Source organism: Neopelma chrysocephalum, unplaced genomic scaffold (assembly GCF_003984885.1).
Source record: "Neopelma chrysocephalum unplaced genomic scaffold, ASM398488v2 Primary Assembly neopelma1_74, whole genome shotgun sequence".
NCBI classification, from domain to species: domain Eukaryota; kingdom Metazoa; phylum Chordata; class Aves; order Passeriformes; family Pipridae; genus Neopelma; species Neopelma chrysocephalum.
The window spans coordinates 8,090,700-8,109,797 of NW_020897735.1; the positions used below are offsets into that span (position 1 = coordinate 8,090,700).

General features: G+C 49.6%; 1 protein-coding gene across 7 annotated transcripts in view; it reads left to right on the plus strand.

The window, feature by feature from the left end:
- Window positions 1–19,098, plus strand: part of NACC2 (NACC family member 2) — a 57,457-nt gene that overhangs the window by 18,387 nt on the left and 19,972 nt on the right. The window contains exon 1 of one of the 7 annotated variants that reach the window (XM_027687626.1): window positions 8,889–8,975. The exons of 1 other annotated variant lie outside the window; for it this stretch is intronic. The gene's annotated coding sequence lies outside the window, so the exon portion shown is untranslated. Of the gene's footprint in view, window positions 1–8,888; window positions 8,976–11,536; window positions 11,650–16,531; window positions 16,553–17,492; window positions 17,666–18,027; window positions 18,265–19,098 lie in introns of those variants that run through there. 5 more of the 7 variants (XM_027687625.1, XM_027687624.1, XM_027687627.1 and 2 more) reach the window with 5 other exon arrangements.

Here is a 19,098-nt window from a genome sequence, read left to right on the forward strand (position 1 = left end):
CTGTTCTCATGAGGGACATCTGTGGTGTCCCCAACAGCCTGGGGTGGGGTTTAACAGCCTGTTCATCGCCGATGGGGCAGTGGAGGTGCTGGTGGGGCTGAGCTTTGTGTCCAGCACAGCAGTGATGGGGGATTGTAGCTCTCCTGGAAGTCATTCCCTGTGTGAGCCAAAGTGAAGTTCAAGGCAGGGCCTGAAAATATTCCCCACCAGAGGCTGGATTTTGGCTTAGAACCTGGGGTTTGTGGTGTCCCCATTGACAGTGCGTGTTCTCCAGCAGTGGGTGATGTTTGATTCATCCCGTGATGCCCTGATTTATCTCAAGCAGAGCAGGCCTTGGCATGGTTGAAAAGCTGGTTCTTTCCATGGTGCAGTGCTCCAGTAAGTTTGGAGGGAGGTGAGGCCCAGGTGAGGTGGTCTTCACCCGTGGGCTTCAGTGGATGCTCTTCCTGCTGGTGCAACCCACCACCTTCTTGGTCACCTGCTGTCCTCCTTGCACAGCCCCTTTGGGAAATGGGCTGGTCACCTTCACTAAGGGCAGAAACACCCTGTAGGAAGCCACCTTGCTCTGAGCTGAGATTGAGAAACCTCTGCTTGAAAGCTGAGTTTCCTCCTGCTGAGTGACTGTGCTGGGAGCCAGCGGGGCTGGAAGAGCAGATGGCCAGAACAGCCGCTCCTTCCTGCTCACCCACCTCCAAACCTGCCCTTGGAAGTGCAGATGAAGGGCTGGGGTTAGGCAGGCGTGTGATCCTTCACCAGCCCAGCCTTTGAACTCCTTGTTAATGGTTTTGTTTCGTGACGTCTCGTTTCGGCTGCGTCGGGTAAGGTGCCCATAGCAGCTTTTTCTGCTTATGAAGCTCATTCCAGAAAGAATTAGGGAGCTTGGTGCTGGTATCTTTAACATCTACTGTAAAATTAGACCAAGGGAAGACACCATCTTGCATCTGGGCATTAACTACCCATTCCATAGGTCCCACAGCAGGGTTTTGTTGCCAGTCCTTGATCTGCTTGGCTTTGCAAGGGGAAATTTCTCCTTCCCCTTGAGCAAAGACACGCAGGGTTTTGCTTCTCCAGGGGACCTCGGGGGTCCCTCACATTGTATCTGGACGCTCCCACCTCTGCTGGAAGCTGTCCTGCTGGTTTCACTCGTTCTGCCTGCCTTGGCAGCCCAGTGTGAAAAGTTAATATCTGGTCATTGGTTTTGGCTGCATCTCCAAGGCAACTTCATTCATAGGCAGCTCCCGGTTCATACCGATCCGGACATGCCTAGATGACTAACTCCCTTCTCCTGTTACATCCCAGAAGAGCTGTTAACTCCTTCAGCCCAGGTAGGTGTGATACAGCAGGGAATGGGCAGACAGGGAGGGTGGATGCCATAAACAACCAGAAAATCCGACCTGCTCCATCCTTTCTGCTTTGGTTTCTTTCCCAGCGCTTTGTTCAGTCCGGAGAGCAAAGAGCTCGTTGCTGTTTAGGATCCTTCTCAGTGCTGAAAGGTCTCAGACTAAGTTCGTTTCTCCTGGAATTATTATGCTTCATTATCCTTTGGTTTGGGGAGAACGTTGCCTTCGGGATCTACACTTACTGCAAAATTTTGTTGGGGAATAAAAAAAAAGGAACTTGGCCGTGCTCTGGCAGCGCGCCCTGAGATGCAGCAAAAATTTAATTCTGCATTTCATGCAAACCAAGGGGAGATTTTCCTCCAAGGGGCAGGTGATGAGGTGAGACAGCCACGTTCCCAGGTGTGTTCAGGGTCCATGAGCCCCGAGGTGGAGCCGTAGCAGGTTAAATGCACGGTCCCAGTCCCTCCCCAGTCCCTCGCTGATGCACCTATTCCTGTATGAGTTTGTCAGATACAGATTTCCAACCCTCAGGGACTCCTTTGATTCTCACCAAAAGATGTAGGAAGGAGGAAAATGAGCCAAAGTCTGGGGTTTTTGCTGTTTGTTTCTCTCACAGCAGTGCTGAGAGGGGATGTTGCAGTAGATGAGAATTTGTCCTTAAAATCCGCAGCGCTCGCTGGGATGGGTCCTGAAGCTCCAGTCCCCAGGAAATCTGACTCCAGGAAGGAGTGGGACTGGGAGAGGGCCAGAGCAGGTCTGCCTCACACCAGCATCAAGCAAAGTTTGGCTTGAACTTGCTGAGCATCATAGAATCATGGAGTGATTTGGGCTGGAAGGGACCTTAAAGCTCATCTCATTCCGACACCTCTGTCGTGGGCAGGGAACCTTCCACTTGACCAGGTTGCTGGGATGTGATGCTGCCCTCTCCCTTCATGTGTTTGAAGACTGACATGGTCCATGTCATGGTGCTGCTTTGGAGGTCCTGCAGGTGATTTGGCAGGAGCATAGGCACAGGTAGGAGAAGCACAGTAGGTTTTAGTGGTCGCATCCGTGCCCTCTGTGCAGCCTAAGTGGGGCATCTCAGCAGGAATCAAGGGTCAAGATCCCCCTGGGGATCACTGAGATGTACAAACCTGAAACCCTGTTAATTTTTTAATGCATTTTGGGAGATCTGTTACGCTGAAACATCAGGCAGAGGATTAAACACGCCGGGAATATGAACCTGCCGTGAGTCGGGATCGTGCCTGTGCTGTGGGATGAGGCTGGTACCTGTGGAAGAGTTAATTAGACATGGGAGAGATTATCCCAAGGACCTGGGGTGCAGCTTGGTTGGAGAGCATCTCCCAAAAACCCACTGCCTGGCCAACCTCCCTCCTCCAGGTGCTGCTTTCCCTTCCTGGAGAGGAAAACCTTCTGTCGGACTCTGTAGCTGCTCTAACTCTTAAATTTTAATAATAGATTACCATTAGTATCAGCCTTATATAATGCACAGCTCATTATTGCTTACTCAGAATAATTTCACAGCCTCCTTATAGAACCTTGGAACTTTATTTGCTGAGTATAAAATATGCAGAAATGCATGAATAGTTTTAAGACTTGGTACCCTAAACTAATACAGTGTGCTGCCTTTTTTTTTTCCCTGCACCATGATTGAAGTCAAATTAACATATTTACCTTCAGTGCTCCCAGGAGTAGCGTTAAAAAATTCAAGAGGTGATTCAGAATAGTCTCCGATTTACTGTGTTTAAAGCTGGATTTCATTTCTCAGTAAAACCATGCAAACACTTGACTCCCCTTCAGCTTTCCAGCCTCTTTCCCCCCCGTGCAGGTCCTTGGACTCAGCAACAGATGGGAGCAGTGTTATTACCACTGCGTTCCCAAAAGGAAGTTTTTTATTTTACTTTATTGGTTTTTCAGGATGGGGGAGAAAGCAGAGGCAGAGAAAAAAGGGAGGGAATGAGTTATAACTAATGGCCCAGAAGTGTAGCTGCTATTTTAATATGGAATCAGGAAAAGCATGGAGGGTGGTTTCTGTCTTTGTGCCTGCAGGCTCTGGTTCACTGTGTGATGTTGGGTATGTTATCCTGCTCTGCCTCAGTTTATCTCTCTGTCGTAAGTGTTTTCCTTGGACAAGTCATGGAGCTTAATTTTTGCTCTTTGTTGAGGTCTTCCCAGGAAGAAAAGCCATGTAAATGTGAGGTAGGAAATGGAAATGGTTGCTTTATTGCCCAGTGGTTTATTCTTACCAATGATACCCAGGCGCTCTCCTGCCCGTGCCGTGATTTATTCCTGCAGCTGCAGGGCAGTTCCTTCAGCTCCAAGGATTTCAGACCCCACAACAGTTGGGTTCAGGGATGTAAATCCTGCACCACACCCCTCCAGGATGAATTTGGACCCTCTCACTTTTCCTGACCCAGTAATGAATGTTCCAGGGAGAGGGTCTGTGTGAGGACCTTTTGCTCAGCTGGGGCCGCTCGGTACCCTCTGAGTGGGACAAATCAGCAGATTCTCTTCACCACGGATCAGAGATACTGCAGTGGGGGTTTTTCCATGCCTGCTGCTAGATTAGGAAGTTATTTCAGCAGATGTTGTTTCCTAAGAAAATGGGTTAATGCTTGGTGGTTAGAACGGTGTGGCAAAAAAGCCTATTTGTGTGAGGTTTTGGCTAATTGCCTTGCAAGAGTTACGGAGCGTTGCAGCAAATTTCCTGGATTTCGCAATCGCGATGGTTCTGGTTTAACTGGCCAGAAGGATTTGCAAAAATGCACAAAGAAGTGGAAAAATAGAGGCAAAGCACTTGCTGCCTTGCTGCAAAAAAGCTGAAAGGCCTTGGGTGAAAGGTCTGGGGTGAAAAGTCTCCAGGTTTAAGCGAGTGAGTGAGACTCAGGGTTGAATAGTTTTCAGGGGTTTATAGAATTCCAGAACAGTTTGGGTTGGAAGGGACCTTAAAGGTCATCCAGTTCCACCCCCTGCCATGGGCAGGGACATATTCCACTAGACCAGATTGCTCCAAGTCCCATCCAGCCTGGCCTTGAACACTTCCAGGGATGGGGCAGGACTGCTCCCCACCACTGCCTTGGCTCGTGGGACCGGTCCCACTGGCACTGATGGAGCTGGGAGCTGCTCCGAGCTGGGAGGACAGGGAGGAGTTTCCATCTGCACTCAGGGAAGGCAGCAGTTCAGTAAAAATGGGCCAGTGCACAGGAAAATGCAAATCAGGTGTTGCTATTTCCAAGAGAATCACTGTGAAAAGACTTTTTGCTGTGTCGATGAACCGGTGGGGCTGGAAAGGAACCTGGGGCTCTCTCCTTTGCTGTCCAGCTTCGTGATGCTGCAGGGAAAGGTGGCCATCCTTCAGCCACTCCTGCCATTCCTGTGCCATGGAGAAAACCCATTTTTGGGTGAGAATTCCCAGAGCCACGTGCAGGCACAGCCCCGGGTCGGGGGCCAGCGTCGCATCCCCCGCTGCTGCTTAAATCACTAATTAGATTCCATCTGAGCAGCAGCATAAACCAGGAATAAATGGACTTGGCTTCCTAAACTTAGCACTTAAATATTTTCCCAGGCTGGAAAAGAAACCCTACAACATTTGCTTTCCATGCAAAACATACAAATCTTGGAAAAGTTCCCAAAGTTGCCTGTTTAACTTTTCGGATCCGTGCGTTTGTGGGATAGGAGTGGTTATTCCCCTGCATAATTATTTTTCTTTTTAGGAAGCTGAAATGTTTGTGAGGAGGACATTTTAAGTGGGGATGAGGAAGAGTGAGGGGAGAGTCAGGTTGGATGGTGATGGCTTTGCTGTCGCTGTTGGAAAGGAAGCACCTTCCCCTCATCCCCTCCCCGCCAGGATTAACCACAAATGCTGCTTTTACCGTTGTGTTTCGGGGCTGTTTCTGCTTGTCTGATGAGTTGTAGTGAAACATGTGTCTGGTGGTTGGTTTCTTTTTAATCCTACCACAGTACAAGAGCTGTTACTGGAGTTTATTTAAAGTCTTTGCATAGTTAAGATTGTGGCTGCTGTATAAAATGCAGGCTCGCCCCTCCTTCCCAAAGCCCCGCTGCAGCTGGATGCTCCTTTATTTCCTGCACTCCCTCTCCCCTGTGCTCACCCCATGAGAGACCCCACTGGAACTGTTTAAATGCAGAGATACAGGGCATAGATTTATTTTGATATAAAATCACTGTTTCTCATAGAATCCCCAAGGAGATGCTGTGGAGACCCGTCACTGTGGGTGACACGATGCACAACTTGCACTGGCATCATCCTGCCCTCCTGTCCTGGGGGTGCAGGTGGGCAGCACCCCCAGCCCCCCTGTGGCACTGGGATGCAGTCAGGAATGGGGTTGGAGATGAAGAAGCAGGTCTGTGGTGACTGTCCTGCCTGGAACAGGGCAGGTTTTGGCACGAGGGCAGCTGAGATGAGTTTTGTGGGCTCCTTGTTTGATGGACTGTCAAAACAAAATTATCAGGGTTTCTCAGGGCTGGGATATGGTGGGAGTGGAGTGCACCAAGCAGGAATATCCCCAGGCTGGTGGTGTGCTCGAGGAGGAGGCTTCCCAGCACACTGACCCTTCGTGAACGCCATGAAAACACACTTTGAAAGAAACCGGAATATAAAATCTCCTCTAGGGAGAAAAAAAAAAAACAACACCCATCCTCAGCTTCTCCCCACAGCACTTTGTGCCTTGCTGTCATTGCAGTCCCCATTCCAGAGCTGGAGATGTTGAATTTATTTGTGTTCTCCTAACACCTTTCTGTTTCATAACAGTAATCACTCCTGGGCTTGGCCGGGAGGCAGCGGAGCCGCCGCGCTCCCTGTAATCCAGGAGTGAATCAAAGCAACTTTTTACAAAACAAGATTCTCTTCTCGCTGTTGCAAAAGAGCTTTGGGGAAATCTGGTTTTTGTGGTTAAGGATCTTACTCTGATGCACAAGGAAAATTATGTGTAGCTTTTATTTGGCCCAAAGGATTCTTACAACATTATCCGTATTTCCTTTAATTTGTGGGATTTCTAGTAAATGGGCTTAAAAATAGGTCTGGGCAGGGTGCCAGGGTACATAAGAAGAGCAGAAAAGCTTTGCAGGCTGTGAGCAGCTCGCTTTCACTTCTCCCTCGGCGCGGGCAGGGGGCACGGAGCGGTTGCTCACCTTTTGGGGTTAAAATTTAATGACGTCTCTGGAATTCTTTGGAAGTTGATATTGCAGAAAAGATCTTTTTAACTCTTTCTTAGAGCTGTTGCCACGTTGTTGTTGAGCTGGACACAAGTTCTGGAAAGGGGCAGGACAAGCTGTGGCACCAGGGGAGGAGGAGGACAGGGCTGGGGAACCCTCACCCGCTCACCGATGGGATTTGGGAACCCCAGAAAGCTGATGTACACATAGGAGCAGAACATGATATTTATAAAAATGTTTTTTTTATTTCTTTCCACTTTTCACTCTCAGAAGTCTCTTTAACCCTTTTGTTAAATGGGAGGAATCTCATAAGGGAGTGGTGATGGCTCAGAGTGGCTGCAAGTGCCCGGCTCCCTTTGGTGATATTTAGGTCCCTTTTCAAAATCAGTCTCAGTTCAAGTGACTCAAAAATGCATTTTTCCCCAGGGACAGCCACCCACAAAAGCCTTTCATTAAGACCTGGTGGGTTTATACTGCTGGAGTCCCAGTGGGAAGGGGAAGGTAAGTGGGAAAGGATCCGACCGGGCCGTGTGGGATCCACCCTGCCTTGCTCTGCCTTCCTCTGCTGGGCCAGGGGGCCTTGTGGCTTCCCAAAAGTTGTGGGGTTTGTCCTACTCCTGTAAAATTCAGTTAATTTGATTTTAATTAAATCTTTGGACGCAAATCTGTAGAAGTTTGGTTTGAGTCCCGTGGATGCTGCGCCTCTGTGTTGTGAGCGGCTTCTTGGGAGAGGATGAGGAGGAGCAGGGAGATGGATGTAGAAGAGCAGCACAGAGAGGGATGAAGACTGGGGAGGTTTTGAGCTTCCTGGGAACAACAGAAGTGTGTAGGATCAGTGTCTAGGAGTGGGGAGCTCTTGAACTAAAAACGTGCATTTTCACGTATTGATGGCGATGAGATTCCATAAAATCCAGAGGATTTTGTGGTGCCTGATGCAGAAGCAAGTGGTCCAAGGGAAATTATTTATGCTGTTGGCAGTAATGTACTAATAACTCTTTTTATCCGAGGGTATTGAAGAGCTTTACAGGCATAAAGTCTTCTGATGCCTCTGTGAATTGGGGGAAGTGGGCTCAGCTTGGCTGTACAGGTGAGGACACCAAGCCTCGTGCCTGTTTCCTCCCTGGGAACAGCCTGGCTTCCCAGCTGGTGCCACACTTTTCCCTAAAAGTGGATAAATTGAGAGTTGTTGTGGAAACCAATCCTCCAGGATCGTGGTGGCTGGGGACTGAAGTCTCACGAGCCGTTCCCGACACCACACAGTTCCCCAGGATCCTTTCCGGGGAGGCAGGTGGATTTGCTGGAGCTCCTAAATTAAGGGATAACATTTGGGATGCATCTGGAGAGCACACGGCTCCCTGATGCCAAACTTTTCCATGGCGAAGCATCAGCAGCAGTTGAATGGGATCTTGAGCCTTTTCCATGGGACTGATGCCGGGGGATTCCATGGAATCACCGTGGGGCAGCTCCCAGCCCTGAGGGCTCTTCCATGTTTTGGGAGGAAACAGAGCAGAGCAAAGCACCCTGTGCTGCCTCAGGGTGGTTTTGGTGCGCTGTGAGCAGAAATCATCTGTTCCCTCTGGACATGACAGCGCCCCAAAACACCTCTTTTCCCAGTAAACCTTGGGATGGAGCAGCTCCCAGCCCTGGGAGCTGCTCTCCCTCCCAAAGCCCCGACCTCCAGCCAACCCAACACAGGGGCACAAGTTCACATTCGAGCTGATTCTTCAAATTTGCCTCCTTAGCCGGGGATCAGCTTTCCCGGCCGCGCCGCAGGGAAAGGCTCCTGTTGTTTCTCCAAAGACCAAGGTTAAATGAATGGCTGCAGCCCAGTTTGGTGGGAGAGGCAGGTTTTTAGGGGTGGTTTTGGAGAGATGAGCTGAAATTCCCGGGAGGTCATGGCCAGAGCACACCAAGGTCCATCACCAGGGTTGGGGCTGGGATGTGTCATCTCCCCTCTTAGAACAGTGTCATCCTGCTACTCACAACATGAGCCCCTTGGATTTCTCTTTTTAAAAATAATTAGGTTTGTGTGTGCGGTTCAGGGTTGGTTTTGTTTTGGTTTTGGTTCTTTGTGTTTTTTTTTCCTTTAAAAAAGATTTTTTAACCACCAGCCAGCAAATTTAATATTTTTTCAGCGTCTTGGCTGTGTTGTGATTTACATTTGATTTTTAGGCGTAATTAGAAATGCAAGTGGAGCGCTTTGTGTTTTACCTCTGCTTCAACTATTTATGGCATGATATGCAAATGAGGCGAGCTATGAATATTAAAGATTAGAGTGTGTTACAAAGTATCACTGTCTTTAATGAGTTCGGTAATGGGCACAGGCTCTGCGTAGACTTTAATATGGAGGTATTTTATGTTGTGTGCCGGCTCGGCGCTCCGCAGCTCTCCGTGCAGGCTTTGGTTACATCCCAGGAGAGCAGGGCTGGGATTTTAAACCCTCTCCAGCCCCGGCTGCAATAGGTAGGTGAGATTTCCGAGAGCGTTCCCATGACAAAGGCGGCTGCGGCTGCAGAAGGGGTGGTGGTGATGGATTATTTCACGGGGACTCTCTCCCGGTTTCCCGGCGAGGTCAATCCCTTTTCCGTCTGCTGCAGCCTCCGAGATGGATCCGAGAATATGAAAGCGCTCGTCGACCTTTCAAGGTGCTTTTGAGCAGCACTGGGAGGGAATCTTAAACATGCTCCTGCCAAAATGGAGCTGCTGCTCCCGACGGCACAGGCACCCCAAGAAACCTGTTCAGGCACCCCTGGCCAGTTAGGCTGGGTGACAGAGAGTTATCTGGGGGGTTATTGGCTTGTCTGAAGGAACATCTTACCCACTGGATAGAGGGGTGGGAGTGGATTAACCCCTTCTTGATGTAGAAGTCTGGGCAGCCCCGTTTTAGCTTTAAACCAGTGACTGGTTTTAGTGTTTTATCTCTAAACCAGTGACCGGTTTTAGCTCTTAAATCCGTGTTTTCTCTCTGGTTTTATCACAAACCGGCATCAGAGTTCTAAAAAAGAGGAAGGTGGTGGTGCTTTGGGGGTGCAGCAGTGCACACCAGAGGTTTAATCCAGGAAGAAGCAGCTCTGCTGAGCAGGGGGGGTCCCCGCGGGAGGCAGCGGGTGCTGGGGGGGGCTGCGGGAAGGAGGTGGGGGAAAAAACCAGCCAGATATGGAAAGCCAACGGATTTTATTCCAAATGGGGCTTGGGGAGGGTGGGCGGTGGGGAGGGAGAATGAAGCATGCCCCAGGGAGCGTGCTTTTCAGATTTGAGGTATTTAAATTACAAATTTTGATGAGGGAGATTGTCAGCAGTATTCAAAACAGTGCTTAAATTCTTTTGAAACACTGTCGAGCTGTGCTGTGGCAGTTGAAAAGTTTGGCACACAGGAACTTGGCCCAGAAGTTGCTGCTTGGGTTTTTTCCTTTAAAACTCAATTCATCTGTATTCAAGTGTCCCACATGCTTAAGGAAAAAAAAAAACCCACCAGGCTCACAGTGGTTTGAGACAGACCCTTGCCTGCAAGAGAAGCTGCAGAAGTGATTGATCTCTGATATTGGGGGGGGTTCTGTGTTGGTTAATCAGCATTAATAAGTATTTATACTTTGAAAAAAGAAGTTTTATGGTGTTTGTGCCTCCTCATAAAAACAACGGGCACACTAAGATGGGGTTTAGCATATTTCGTGATCCACTGGATTATTAATCCATATGCATTAGCTATCCTTGGGTTTTTTGGATGATTGATTGGTGTTTGTTGTTGTGGGATCAGCTCAGTGTTTGCAGCACGTTGTGAATATTGGGGAGAAATTTTTGCCTTCAACCTCTGACCCTCCTCTGCTGCATAAGGTAAAATCCTCTGTAAAACCCTCAAATTTAAGCAATGTCTGTGCTGGGCTCTCCCAGGGACTGCACAGCAGCACAGAACTTGTCACATGTTGGTATTGGCTCAGAAGTTGTAGTTGACCATATTATATATATATATATAAAAATATATTGACTATGTATGATTTGTATTCTAATATTTCATATATATAATCATAGAATTATCCTCCTCATCACCTATATAATACAACATTCTGGGCTGCAGTGCTGTCTGGGGGTGTTTTAGGGTGTGCTACAGAAATAGGCACGTTCTGAAGCTTTTGGGCACAATTTGTTGCCTCGGTGAAGGGTTTTGTTGCAGGAGCAGAGGAGGCAGAAATGAAGTCAGTGTTGAGGCTCCTGTACTGTCCTGCAGTGATCCTGGGAGCAGGGATCAGTCTGGAGGGGTTTTCCCCCTGGGAAGGGGGGAGAGAGGGAATTGTTTGCCAAAATACAGGCAGTAAATGCAGTGTACGAAAAATGCAGGTTTTCAGCTTTGCCTCCATCTGCCTGGGGAAAGTGGGCATCATGCTGAGGGGAGCATCTCGTGGCACCAATTTTAGGTTTTTCAGGGTTTTTGCTTAACGACCTAACCCCTTGTTTTTGAAGAACCTCCTGTGCAGTCTCCTATTTGCTCCTCTAAGCCCAGAAGCGCAGAGTTAAATGTCTGCAGTCTATAACCTCCCTTGTCTGCAAGCTTATATTTCCATTAAGGATCAAGCTCGGATGCAATTGTAGCTTTGCTTTATAGACTATTAAAAGTTTAATGTATAAATGTCTCCCTCCGCCAGAACTTTTTTGGCAGGGTTGTTTTCCAGCCCTGAAATTCCTACAAAAAACACGCAGATCCCGGTTGCTGCGCAGGCTCGGCTGCCCTTGAAGGGTTAATTATATTATGCCTCTTTTTTTTTTTTTTCTTTTTTGAAAAGCAGGGAGAATAAGCTGCAGCCAAAAGTAAAAGTCATTAATTTTAAGGCAGAGATGTAAGCAAAGTTTCCTTCCCCTCTGCAGGTTGGTCAGGGTAGGCTATGCAGTAATTGAAAAGTAAAGGCAATTGAATTACAGGCTCCTGTCCAAACCGAGTGCGATTTCTTCTTCTTCTTCTCTCTTCTTTTTTTTTTTTTTTTTTTTTTTTTACAACCTCCATTGCATCAGAACTAGGCAGTATTCCTGATGTTCTCATGTGTGTTAATGCTGACTCACAGACTAACTTGCACAAGAAAAAAAAACACACAGGCAGCTCCACCATACTAGGTAATGAGCTCTAGCAAGAAGCAGCGTCTGATGTTTTGTAAGCTTTTCTTAATTGACCTTTTAAGATATTTACTTTTATTTTAAAGCTTTCTGTTCCGTAGTGGCACGGTGGTAGGACTGAGTCATGCATGTTATATATTGCCTGCTCTGCTGTTGTGTACTAGGAGTGAGGAGAATAGGATTCAGCATGGCACTTGTCTTTTTGATGTGTTACGGATGGGAATTAGTGCTTGTGCTGGGATGCTGGAGGCAGGGTGATGGGGTGCTGTTTGCTTTCTGCTGGCTGTAACTTGAGTTTTTATTAGATGGCAAAATATTCCATCCTGCTGGAGAATTGTATTTTTTTATCCAGGTCTCTCCCTTCTTGCAGCAATCGGGGGGGGGGGAACAACATCAAAATGTTGCGTTTTCTATTTTTGCTTCTCCTTGGTTTGAGAGGCTCTTAAAATCAGTGATAGGGAAGGGGAGAAGAAAAAAAAAAACAACAACTAATGAAATAATAATGGCAGTAACACGCTTCACCCGGGCTGAATGACGGCACTTTTTGGAGGCTGCCGGGTGGGTGACCTCAAGGAGCCGAGATGTGCCCGGGCTGCTGGTGACTCACCTTGCAGCAGGACAGAGCCCAGGAATGGGGCTGTGCCAGGGCTGTGCCAGGGGCCTGGGGGAGAGACCCCTCGGGACTGTGCCAGGGTCTCCAAGGAGAGACCCCTCGGGGCTGTGCCAGGGTGTCCAGGGAGAGATGCTGGGGGCTATCCCGGGGTCTCTGGGAAGAGACCCCAGGGTTGTGCTGGGGTTCCTGGGGCTGTGCTGGGGTCCCCAGGAGGAGATGCTGGGGCTGTGCTGGGTCCTCAAGGAGAGACCCCTCAGGGCTGTGCTGGGGTCCCCAGGGAGAGATGCTTGGGGGTCTCCGTGGAGAGACCCCAGGGCTGTGCCAGGGTCTCTGGGAAGAGGTGCCAGGGCTGTGCCAGGGTCCCCATGGAGAGACCCCTTGGGGCTGTGCCAGGGTCCCCAGGGAGGGATGCTGGGGGCTATCCCGGGGTCTCTGGGAAGAGACCGGAGGGCTGTCCTGGGGTTCCTGGGGCTGTGCTGGGGTCCCCAGGAAGAGATGCTTGGGGCTGTACCAGGGTCCCTGGGGAGAGAGACCCCAGGGCTGTGTTGATGTCTGCAAGGAGAGACCCCAAGGCTGTACTGGGGTCCCTGGGAAGATCCCCCAGGGTCGTGCCGGGGTCCCCAAGGAGAGACCCCAGGGCTGTGCTGGGGTCCCTGAGCAAAGCCCTGGAGGCTGTGCCGGAGTCCCCAAGCCGAGCACCCATCACCCCACCCCAGGCTGCCCTGGCAGTGGGGCCACACTCACCTCCTGAGCTGCATCATGGAGCATTAATTCAGCTCACTTTTCCATCTTCTCCCCCCCATTCCCTGCCCGAGCCTGCAGGTCTGTACTTTCTGTGCGAACTTCCAGGATTCTGAAGCCCCGGTGCTGCATGTCTGCTGCGTGTGGGCTGCTGGTGTGCTGCCGAGGAATATTTTGCAAATTCACTTTTGGGGCTCTTAATAAGGCAGAAATAATCTTCTTTCACCCATTGCCACTGGCTGCCACACTAAAAATAGGGGCCGTCCGCGCCGCTTGCCACTTGCAGCATTTCAAAAATAAATACTTTGGAGCTGCAGCTCCCGGTGCTGCAGGAGAGGAGCCTCGCTAGGACTGGCATTTGATTACTGAACTTAACCTTGTTTTCCTCTGCACAGGCATCCACAGCGTTCCATGGCCGAGCCCCAATCCCTCTCCCTTCCCCTCCAGGATTTTCTCCCCCTGAAAGAGGGGGATGCTCAGTTTTGGGGTGCAATGACTTTTTGGCTTCTTGTCTCCCTGCGGTGCAGGGGGGGAGGAGGGGGATGCACAGCCCAGACCTGAAGTGCATTTTATTTGACTTAATTTAACTCTTTATTTTATTTAACTCTTTATTTCATTTAACTCTTTATTTCATTTAACTCTTTATTTAAGGCATTACAGCAGCTCTGGGCTCAGGGGATGGTACTTGGCTGCCGAGTTTGCAGGGAGCTGTTGCGTATTTTCCCTTGGGTTTGTGTAAAAGTGCATTTCCTTTGCATTAAAAGGAGGGGGGAAACAACCCCAAAACCGTGTACTGAGGGCAGGGCAGGTGGCACCCTGTGCCTGGGGGTACTGGGTGGCTTTGGTGGATGACAACCCCTGCCAGCCTCAAATCCAAGGGTGGGATTTTTTTCCCCCCTCTCTCCTCATTTACAGAAGAAAGAGAAGTTTCCTTTGACCCTTTGGGGCCTTCAAGGGCAGGACTTTTCAGCTCTTTTCTTTCGAGGGGCTTGGGCTGGGGGGGTGAAAGCCTTTGGCTGCTTTGTCTCCCACCCCCAGAGGGTCCCTGTCCCTTTGTCCCTGTCCCAGCTGCTGCCCAGAGCACCTTCCTGGGGGAACTGCAGGACTTTGGGGATATTTGGGGGTTTTTTGGGGGGGTGATTCACCACTGAGGCTCTTTGCATGTTGTTTGGCTAAGAAAAAAAGACAATTTAAATACATTATCCAATTATTTCTGATTACTCCTGGGGGAGCACTAATGGCAGCATCTTACTCCAGGTTGATGCTTTTTTCCTTTGTTGCTGTCGCCTCTTCCCAACCTTTCAGGCCTCGGAGCAGGGATTTAGTTTGGAAAAGTGCAAACCTGCTTTTTTTTTCCCCAAAGCAGATGAGGGCAGAGGCTGAGAATTCCCAAACTCTCCTGGAAGTTGTCTCAAATAACGGCTGCATTTTTTATGAACATCTTGTGACAAAGGCTATGACTTTACAAAAATCAGGCAGAGATGTACAAATTGTCCTGCTGCATCCAAGTGCTGGAAAAAGAGGCTGCCATCAGAAAACAAAATGATGTTTTGCCTGAGTGGTCACATATGTCAGATAATCAAAGTAGGAGGTGCTTGGCTGGTTTTAATCCACTTTGGTCCAAGTTTTCCCATTCGGAGGTGTCCAGTTGATGGTCTGTCACCTGTAGGACACAGCAGCCCAAAGGGGACTGGATTTTTTTTGGGGTGGGGAGGGTGCTGGGGGCTCCTCCTGCACCGTGGGGCACAGCTCAGCTTGGGAGATGAGGTTGGAAAAATACAGTTTACATCTGGAATTGCAAAGGTCATTTTTCCTGCAGCGCAGCTCTTCCAATGTCAGATGGGCTGAAGCCATTTCAAACCCTTCAGAAGTCTCTTGCTGCTCTATTTAAAAGAAAAATAATCGTATTTAGTAGAGGATCTTTTTAAGATAGACATTATCAAGTGTTGCTGCATTTGCCATCTAGTCACAGTAACATTTTGTTGCTGTTGTTTTTAGGGAATGTGAGCTTTGGTTGTGAGCAGCCTCTCCTTGGCTTTCAAGACTTCTTTTATTTCTTGGCTTCTTGGGGGATTTGGGGTTGTTGGTGTTTTGGGGTTGGGGTTTTTTTTGGATTTTTTTAAATACAGTCTGGTCATAAAAAGGCAGGGGCAGAGGGAGGAGGAAGAAAAAAAATTCCAGCAGTCCTGGCTGGCAGTTTATTGGAGTGGTTTGGGCTTTTGCAGCTTGCTGGTACAGCTTGGCTTGTGTTCCTCAATGCTCTTTCTAGACCAAAGATGGTTACTTTTCTCACCATTTCCCTGAGAGCCATATTTTGGGAGGGACCAGTTGTGTGGAGCATCTTGGTTCAAACTCTGATCTCTGCTGGGAGGTTGTACATGAGACCTGCCAAGGATTTGGAAGGCTGGGGCACTCTGGTGCTTCTCTCTGACTTAAACATACCCTAAACCAGCTCATTTTTGGTGTTTTTAGGGAGACATGGGTTGCTCCTGGCATGCCTGGCTTGTTTATAGAGCAAATTCTAAGCAATATTAATAATTAATATCTATTTTAAGTTGGCTTGTTCTGTGCTACTGAGCTGTCCTTGGCTGGTCCCTCACATCCTGCCCTGCTGGGTCCAAGGAGGTCCAATCCAGGGCCTTCAGCTCTTAGGGGAGCCCTTCCTGGGAGAAAAAGAGGAGGAGATCTTTCTCCACCCATGATCTGCCATCACCGTGGTTGAGGCTTCCTTCAGGTGCCCGAGCAATGAAGTTTATTCTGTGAAGCACATTTTTCTCAGTAATTCTCCCAGATCCAGAGTGGATCTGCATTTGCCAGGGCAGACTCCATCCCTTCTCCAACAGAGATGGGTGGGTGGGATGATTGGAAGAGGTTTAGGGGGCTCTCAGGCTTGGCTGTCAAGGGGTCATCCCTGAGCTCCTCACAGGATGTGTCACCTTGGGCCGCTCTCGGTGCCTTTGCCTCCTCATCAACACCAGGCAGAGATCCCAGTCACCTGCCCTGGGGTCTCTGAGCATTCCCAGTGCCCAGAGGTCCTGCTCTGGGAGCGGGGTGGCTCTGCCAGGTGCCGGGAGGCTGCAAATCCCATGGGATGCAGAGCAGCTGTGCTGCTGGTGTCGCTGGAAGTGCAGGGCAAGGCAGCCCAGCCCCAGTTTTGCTGCTCTGGAGTTGAACTTCGTGCAGCAAACATCTCTTTGGATGTGGGAGTGGAGATCTGAGCAGCATCAGGAGGGAAAGGGTCACACCAGAGCATCCCCAGCCCTGTGCTCCCTCTGCAGTTGCCCTCTGCTAAGGATGGGTTCACCTCCCAGCTCCGAAATTTTAAGTGTGTGTGACCATCCAAGCAGAGCAATTGAACCAAACTGGAGACCAGGGGCAGAACTAAAAACACCCTGGGCAAGGCAGAAGTGAGCAAAGGGAGGCCCCACCCTCTTTCCCAGAAAAAAGCACCAAACATGCTCAATAAATGCGAAGGTAATTTAAAATCTGAATCCAGGAGACAATGTGACTGGGATTTCATTACTTAAGCAAATGGATTTGCTTTTAGTGGATTCAGCCACAGACTGAAAGAAGCTTTCCCCAAGGGGTAAACATTTTTCCTGCATTTGAAAGGCTTTCTTGTATTGGGGAGGGGCTGGGGGGGGCCAGGAGGCAGGACTGTGGCATCCCAAGGAGCACCTTTATTTTGGGCAGATCTGGGCATTCCCAAAGCTCTGCTTTTGGGTGGGTGGTTTTGGGGAGCTCTTGGGGTGGGATGCTTGGGCAGGTGGGAGGATGCTGGGGAGGGTGCAGGTGTTGCTGGGGGGGATTCAGGGGATGCTGGGCGGGATGCAGGGGATGTTGGGGGGGATGCAGGGGACATGCTAAGGATGCTGGAGGGATGCAGGGGTGATGCAGGAGGATGCTGAGGGGATGCAGGATGATACTGGGGAGATGCTGAGGGCATGCAGGAGGATACTGGGGAGATGCAGGACGATACTGGGCGGATACAGGGGTGATGCAGGAGGATGCTGAGGATACGGGCGATGCAGGAGGATGCTGAAGGGTACAAGGGATGCTGGGGGGATGCTGGGGATACGGGAGAAAGCTGGGGGGATGCAGGGGATGCTCCCCACCCCTGCTCAGTGCCTTCCTCCGGCCGCAGGAGTTAACCAGCAGCAGTGCCAGCTCTGCAGACTGTTTGGAATAGTTTAAATGCTTTGACACTCTGGATGTACTAGATGGCAGGGGAGGCAGTTTACAGCGTAATTCATATGCAAAACTGCACTATAAATTTAAAACCTGTCTCAGTTGCCGTGGCACCACTAAGCATTTCATCAGCATACAGTACAGTATTTCTGCCATCTTTGTTTGCATTGCAGTGACTCATCAAAAGTCTGTCTTGTACCAACACTGAGAGCATTCCTCTGGCACTGATATTTCTCTGTTTTTAAAGCTTCGGTTTGAAACTGGCATTTACTTCAGGTCCCTAATCAAAGGGCTCTATTCATTGCAGAGAGCAGCCTGAATGTTAATCTGCATCCGGCCTATTCATTTAGATGCTGTGCGCTGCCGGGGAGATTTGACTTGGTAAAAGCTTCAGCTCCAGCAGATACAAACCCGGGGCTTGATACTCTGTTTTATTTCCCCCCCTCCCCTGAGCCCTCGGCGGCAGCGATCGGGGGACCCGGAGCCCCTCGGCGAGCGGACGCTGCTCAAGGTACGTTCGCTCCCAGCCGGGCGAAGGCACCGGCAACTTCCTCGCTTGGAAGGATTTTTTTTTCTTTTTTTTTTTTTTTTTTTAACCATGCAGATACAATTAAATTGGCTCCGAGTGTGTTCCCTTTTCTTCCTGTTACCCCGTGGCCTTGCAGATAGGACTTTTTTTTTTTTTCTTTTTCTTCTCTCCCCAGCAATGGGAACAGAGCGGCTCTTTGTGGGTTATTATTTTCTTTGCAGAGATTTTTTTCTTTTTTTAATCTTTCGCAGATAAACTTCTATTTCCCCCCCTTCCTCTTTTTTTTTTTTTAAATATCGTTCTTCCGAGCTTTCGGTACTAGTTAACCGTAGTTTTGCTTCAGTAGCGTTGAAGGCAAACAGGATTTTAAACCTCCTGGACTCTTCGGGGAGGGAGCACGGGGGAGGAGGGGGGTTTGGGCTCCGGCTCGTGTCGGTGGATCCGCAGTGATTTGCTCCGCTGGAGTTTTCGGAGCTCGGGCTGCGCTGGCATTACCCACTGCGGGTTTGCACGAGGTCCCTTTCCAACGCCAGGCTTCCTTTCGGGTGGTGGAAGCAGGAATTCTCCCCCGCGGCCAAAAGGTACAGCTGGCCCTGAGGAGCGGCCGCGCTGGGATGCGGAGCCGGGATGCGGAGCCGGGATGCGGAGCCGCCGCCTCCAGCCCGGGGGGTTTTGCTCGGAGGGTCCTCGCTGCCGGTACCCGGTGGGCTGGGGGGGGGCCGGGGGGCTCTGGCCGCAGGAGGGGCTTGGCTGGGGCTCCCCCTGCCCCGCTTTGGGTTTGGGGGGGGGGAAATTAGAAGACAACGTGGTAGGCGGCTCGCTGCAGCACTTGGGGCTCAAATATCTGGCTTAATTTGGAGCTAAGCCTCGTTTTGTTGGAGGATAAATCTGTTGAGAAGGGGTTTAACTGTTGAAATGCTCCCTCTTTCTGGTGCAAATGGGAAGATTGCTTTTCAAAGTGCTTTTTCCTGGGAGCTGTCGCTCCGGCAGAATCCTGTATTTATTTCGGGCAGAATGGCACATTGTTTTATAAATATCTTTTCTGTAGTTTCAACAGAGCTGCTGGTTGTTGTGTTTCTTATATAATGCTACCGAGATCTGTCTGACTGTCTTTCGTTTGCTTTACTGTTCTCTCCCATTATCGTTCAGATTTTCCTGCGTAAAGTAAAAAGCCCCGGGGGAATAAATCAGTGGTGCATATTTAAACAGACCGCAACTTGAAGGAAATACTTGCATTTTTGGGGGAATATCCTTGGAATAGCGTTCCCAACGTGGGTTGAAGACATTGATAAGTAATTTTTATAAGCGATTGCTTTTTCCACATCGGCTCTCAGAGCTCATTTTGAGCCTTTGATGTCGGGTGAGGTGGGTTCCTCTGCTTCGCCTGCTTGGGTGAACTGTCTAAAAACGCTGTT